Below are 6,842 nucleotides of genomic sequence, written 5' to 3'. Positions count from 1 at the left end.
CATCTCTTTTTAGTTTGGGTCAGGGAAACATTTCTTAAACAGGGCATAAAAAAGTACAAACTGCAAAGGAAATAATAATTAGAAGCCTGCTAATAGTAATAGTATCTTTGATCAAAATAACTACTCCGGAGCCTACATAAGGGGCAGGCCAGCATTAGAGTGCTTGCTTAGCGTGCACAGTGTCCCAGCTGCCATCTTCATCATCATGAAACAAAAACAGAATTGATGGAGGAAGGTCATTGGTTAATTAATAAAGAAACTGCTTGGCCTGATAGGTTAGAACATAGGTGGGTGGAGTAAACAGAACAGAATGCTGGGAGGAAGAAGAAGTGAGGCAGACGCCTCCTCTCCTCTCTGGTCAGACGCGATGGCGCAAGCCGCCAGGTCAGACATGCTGAATCTTTCCTGGTAAGACTGGTGCTACACAGATTACTAAATATGGGTTAGGCAAGATATGAGAGTTAGCAAAGAAGAGGATAGATATAATGGGCCGGGCAGTGTTTAAAAGAATACAATTTGTGTGTTGTTATTTCTGGTATAAAGCTAGCCGGTGGCCGGGAGCTGGGAGGCAGGAAGTGGCCCGCAGTTCCTTCAACACAGAATCATAAGAAGTCCACATATGAGGTAGAAGAGGTGACTCAGTGGTTAAAACTGCACACTGCTCTTGTAGAGGACCCCAGCTTGGCTCCAAGCATTTGTAGCAGGGGACTCAAAAATCATCTGTAGTTCCATCTCCTGGGGTCCCAGATGCTTCTGGCCTCTGGGGGCACCTGCACTCACATGACCATATACATGTCACACACGTGCATACACATGCATGCACACACACATACTTAAAAAGAAGTCTTTTTAAAAATCCATTCGTTGTCTCTTGGGACAGCATATAGCATGCCTCCTTTTTAATAAACTTAACAGAACAAGTACAACTAAAGATTATTTTACTTATGCATAAATAAGTAAATAAACATGAACAAAAATATTTAAGTACAAATATACAAACAACATGCAACACAGTATATCATAATTAAAGTGAGCATGATAGCAAGATTGTTATGAGAAGATTGATGGGCTTAATTCTAATTTTGTCATCAAATCCCTGCCCTGTCTTTCTCCTTAGTTTGTTCTGATGGAAGCCAGCTGACATGTTGGGAGACTCCCATAAGGAGGTTCACATGGTAAGGAATAGAGAGTGGCATATGCTTAACACTGGGCAGCAAGAAACTGAAGCCCTCGGTGCAGAGGCCTGGGAAGAACAGAATCCCATCAGCAAGGAACCAGAAAAGCACAAAAAGCAGAGCCTTCCTCAGTAAATGTGTGCTATGACTGACTGTATGCAGCACCTCCAGCCAGAATGTAGATTACAGCCTTGGGAGAGGTGCCAACCCAAGGACTCAGTCAAGCCACACCCACTATTCCAGACCCAGAATGAATGCTTCTTCTCCCCAAGACTGGGAATGAAGCAAGGATGCCCACAGTCAACGCTGCTTCACCACCATCCCATGGAGTGAATGGAGGAGCTTAGGAAGTGCAACGAGGGAAGGAAAGACCCAATGCCTTTATGTTGGGATGCAAAAAGACAGCATCCAGTGTTCACAGACAGCACGATTGTTTATGTAAAACTTCCAAGGTATTTTAATCAAGTAAACAGTACAAGACAAAAATAAAATATGATCAATTATGCTTACATAGATTAGGAAAAACAATTGCAATGGGAATTTTGAAGAAGCACCCATATTTTAAAAGAACAGGACTGGATGACTCAGACAACCAAATTTCCCTAGTTCCTACAATGCTGCTGTAAACCAGGTGAGGAGGTGACATGACTGACACATGAATTGACTGAACAGAATGAAGGCCAGAAAGAGCAAGCATATTAAGCTCATTTTGACAGGATGCAGAGGTAAAATTGAACAGAAAAATAAAGATCTTAAACAGATGATGGGGGAGAGTCTTCTGTTTTGTGTTAATTTCATTGGTTAAATAAAGAGACTGCCTTGGCCCTTAAATAGGACAGAAAATTAGGTAGGCAGAGTAGACTGAACAGAATGCTGGGAGAAAGAAGCCAAGTCAGGCAGTCGCCATGATTCTCCCACCCAACACAGTGGCAGGTTAAGATCTTTCCTGGTAAGCCACATGTCGTGGTGCTACACAGATTATTAAATATGGGTTAAAGCAAGATGTGAGAATTAGCCAATAAGAGGCTGGAAATAATGGGCCAGGTAGTGTTTAAAAGAATACAGTTTCCGTGTAATTATTTCTGGTAAAGCTAGTGGTGGTCGGGAGCTGGCAGGCGGAAAGGGGCCCACAGCTCCTACAACAAACAGATGGTGACCTTAGCTTATGAAAAGCTTTTTCAGATAGGACAAAGCATAAACCACGGTAGAAAAGTTTATAAAATGTAAAAATTGGACCTCATCAAAATAATGGAAAAATAATCACCAAGTAATGTAGTTAAGGTTAGTCATCATGGTACATAGATAATCCTAGCATTCAGGAGGCAGGGGGATTGATTAAAATTTCAGGCTAGCCTGAGCTACATATCAAGTTCCATTCTACACAGGTGAAACCCTGTATTCAAAAAAATAAAACCACCACCACCAATAACAGCAACAATAAAAAGAAATTGTGTTCAGAGCCAACTCTAGTGGCACATGTTTATAATTTCAGGAGTTGGGAAATTAAGTCAGGTGGATAATGAATTTGAAACTAGCCTGAGATATATAGCAACATCCTGTCTCAAAATCAAAACAAATAAAAGATCTTGTCTTTTTACTTCCTATGTAGATTATATCCATGTATGTCTCTCTTAGGTTCCTCATTGTTGTCTAGGTTCTCTAGGATTGTGATTTGTAGGCTGGTTTTCTTTGCTTTATGTTTAAAAACCACTTATGAGTGAGTACATATGATATTTGTCTTTCTGAGTCTGGGTTACCTCACTCGATATGATGTTTTCTAGATCCATTCATTTGCCTGCAAATTTCAAGCTATCATTTTTTTTCTGCCATATAGTACTCTATTGTGTAAATGTACCACATTTTCCTTATCCATTCTTTGGTTGAGGGGCATTTAGGTTGTTTCCAGGTTCTGGCTATGACAAACAATGCCATTATGAACATTGTTGAGCACATGTCCTTGTGTCCTGTTTGAGCATCCGTTGGATATACAGCCAAAAGTGATATTGCTAGGTCTTGAGGAAGGTTGTTTCCTAACGTTCTGAGAACCCTCCATACTGATATCCAAAAAGGCTATGCCAGCTTGCACTCCCACCAGCAATGCATGAGTGTTTCCTTTACCCCACAACCTCTCCAGCATAAGTTGTCATCAGTGTTTTTTATCTTGGCCATTCTTACAGGTGTAAGATGGAATCTCAGAGTTGTTTTGATTTGCATTTCTCGGATGACTAAGGATGTTGAGCATTTTCTTAAGTGTCTTTCAGCCATTTTAGATTCCTCTGTTGAGAGTTCTCTATTTAGGTCTGTACTCCATTTTTATTGGATTGTTTGTTCTTTTGATGAGCAATTTCTTGAGTTCTTTGTATATTTTAGAGATCAGACATCTGTATGATGTGGGCTTGACAAAGATCTTTTCCCATTCTGTAGGCTGTTATTTTGTCTTGTTGATTATGTCCTTTGCTTTACAGAAGCTTTTCGGTTTCAGGAGGTCCCATTTATCACTGGTCATTAATATCCCTTAATATAAATGGACTCAGTTCATCTATAAAAAGACACAGGCTAACAGATTGGATATGAAAACAGAATCCATCCTTCTGCTTCATACAAAAACCACTGCTCAACCTCAAAGACAAACATTGCCTCAGAGTAAAGGGTTGGAAAAAATTTTCCAATCAAATGGACCTAAGAAACAAGCTGGTGTAGCTATCCTAATATCTAACAAAATAGACTTCAAACTAAAATCAATCAAAAGAGGCAAAGAAGGACATTTCATATTATTCACAAGAAAAATCCACCAAGAGGAAATCTCAATACTGAACATCTATGCTCCAAACACAAGGGCACCCTCATATCTAAAAGAAACACTTCTAAAGCTTAAATCACACATTAAACCCCATACACTAATAGTGAGAGACTTCAACACCCAACTCATAACACAGGACAGGTCTGACAGACAGACACTTAACAGAGAAATAAGGGAGCTAACAGATGTTATTACTCAAATGGGCTTGACAGACATCTACAGAATATTCCATCCAAACAGAAAAGATTACACCTTCTTCTCTGAACCTCATGGATTCTTCTCAAAAATTGACCACATACTCAGTAACAAAACAAACCTCAACAGATACAAAAAAAAAATGGAATAACCCCATGTATCTTATCGGATCACCATGGCTCAAAATTAGAATTCAACAGTAACAGTAATTCCAGAAATCCCACAAACACAAGGAAATTAAACAATGCTCACCGGAATCATCAATGGGTCAAGGAAGAAATAATGGAAGAAATTAAAGACTTCCTAAAATTCAGTGAAAATGATCACACAACATACCCAAATTTATGGGACCCACTGAAATCAGTGTTAAGAGGAAAGTTCATGGCACTAAATGCCTACATAAAGAAGCTGGAAAAATCTCACACTAGTAGTGAATTAACAGAACATTTGAAAACTTTAGAACAAAAAGAAGCAAACTCACCCAAGAGAACTAGACAGCAGGAAATAATCAAATTGAGAGCTGAAATCAACAAAATAGAAACAAAGAAAGCAATACAAAGAATCAGTGAGACAAAGAGTTGGTTCTTTGAGAAAATAAATAAAATAGACAAACATTTATCCAAACTAACCAAAAGGTAGAGAGAGAATATCCAAATTAACAAAATCAGAAATGAAAAGGGAGACATAACAACAGACATGGAGGAAATACAGAGAATCATCAGGTCATATTTTGAAAAACTGTACTCCACAAAATTGGAAAACTTAAAAGAAATGGACAACTTTCTGGATAAATATCACTTACCAAAATTAAATCAAGACCAGATAAGCAAATTAAATACACCTATAACTGCTAAAGAAATAGAAACAGTCATCAAAAGTCTTCCAACTAATTTTTTTATATTTATTGATTTATTATGTATACAATAGTCTGTCTGTGTGTATGCGTGAAGGCCAGAAGAGGGCACCAGACCTCATCACAGATGGTTGTGAGCCACCATGTGGTTGCTGGGAATTGAACTCAGGACCTTTGGAAGAGCAGGCAATGCTCTTAACCTCTGAGCCATCTCTCCAGCCCCCCCCCCAACTAAATTTTTATAGTTTATCATTGTACCTAGCAATCTCAAACCCCTGGATATTTATCCAGGGGAAGTAAAGTTAAGTTCCTTTAAAAATCTATGTGTAAAGATTTTTAGTAGTTTATCCACAATCTCGCCACTCTAGGAGCAGTCCAAATGTCCCTCTGCTAAAGAAGCCATTCTTGTGATGATAGTACATGACTGAGTACATTTTGCACAGAAATGCATAGAACTGTGCACCAAAAGGGTATATTTTTCTTTTAATACATTATGTCTCAAGACATAGAAAAGCTTGATATAAATACTAAGTTAGTAGGAATAACAGTACAGATTGAGAGTTCCTGGTCAACATTGTACTATGATTAGTATCGGTTCTACTAGACATATGAACTCTAGGAACAAAGAACGTGTTTTGTTCCCAAGCACTGAGAACAAAATATGCCACTTAGTAGATGTTCAATAAATATTTATGGAATAACTACTTGACTCTTCATTTCATAATGATGCTTTTAGCATTTCTCATACTGTCAAGAATGCCCCTGATCTTACGGAACTTCCAATTTAAGATTGGGGAGGGACACAATCACAGAATGAAAGAACATCACAATGGTGTCAGGAAAAAAGCTGAAGATGGGGGTTGGAACTGGCATATGGCTTTTCAGTAAGTGGAGCTATAAGGGTTAGACTACACCTTAACTTTAGAGCGTGTGTCTCGAAAAGACATCTCATGGCTCTTTCTAGAGTCATTAAAACAGTGGTCCTTAAAACTCAGAAAAGACTCTCTGAAAGCCTCGCAGCAAAATCGTTTGTACCTACCCATTTTCAAATTCTTCCCATTCCTGGCTGTTCACTCACTCTGCCCAGATAAGAGCAAACTCTACTTAAAGACTGACGTGATCCCATTGAGGGACAGGTGGGAGCCAAGCCTCTCACTGCAGGCCCTCATTATCTAAGATCCCCCAGGGGTGTTGGTTCCCTGTCACTGCACCTGTCCTAGCTGCTAGGGACATGTTTGCTCTACAGAGCCTGGAAGCTTCCAGCCTTGGTTGCATGTGTTCCCTGTGCTGTACTGACCAAGGCCCCAGCTCCTTGCCAGCTTTTCTGCCTTCTCTTCTTCACAGCAAACAGCTTTCAGCCTCAAGGCATTTGATCTCCAAGAGTTTTCTCTCAAAAGATCCCTGTTTTACCACACTCCCAAGCCTGGGTTCTTTGAAGACAAACTTCACAAAGATGGAAGACAGGCCAGCTCTAAGCCCGCAAACTGAAGCTCATACAGTCAACAGTCCTATTAGAACACCTTCCTATTCCGGCTCTCTTTGCCTGCTCTGCCTTTCCCCGAATCATATTCACTTCTTAAGATTTTCTTTGGCTTGCAGTAGCGGCGCACGCCTTTAATCCCATCACTCGGGAGGCAAAGGCAGGCAGATCTCTCTGAGTTTGTGGCCAGCCTGGTCTACAGAGTGAGCTCCAGGACAGGCTTCAAAGCTACACAGAGAAACTCTGTCTTGAAAAACTAAAAAAACTAAAGAGAAAGTAAGAAAGGATTTCTTTATTAGTAATATTATTGTCCATCTCCTTGTAGAATTAAAACACATT

The sequence above is a fragment of the Microtus oregoni genome, unplaced genomic scaffold (assembly GCF_018167655.1).
Source record: "Microtus oregoni isolate MIOR12 unplaced genomic scaffold, Mior012 000067F_ref0000223, whole genome shotgun sequence".
NCBI lineage: Eukaryota > Metazoa > Chordata > Mammalia > Rodentia > Cricetidae > Microtus > Microtus oregoni.
This window is presented reverse-complemented; position numbering follows the sequence as displayed.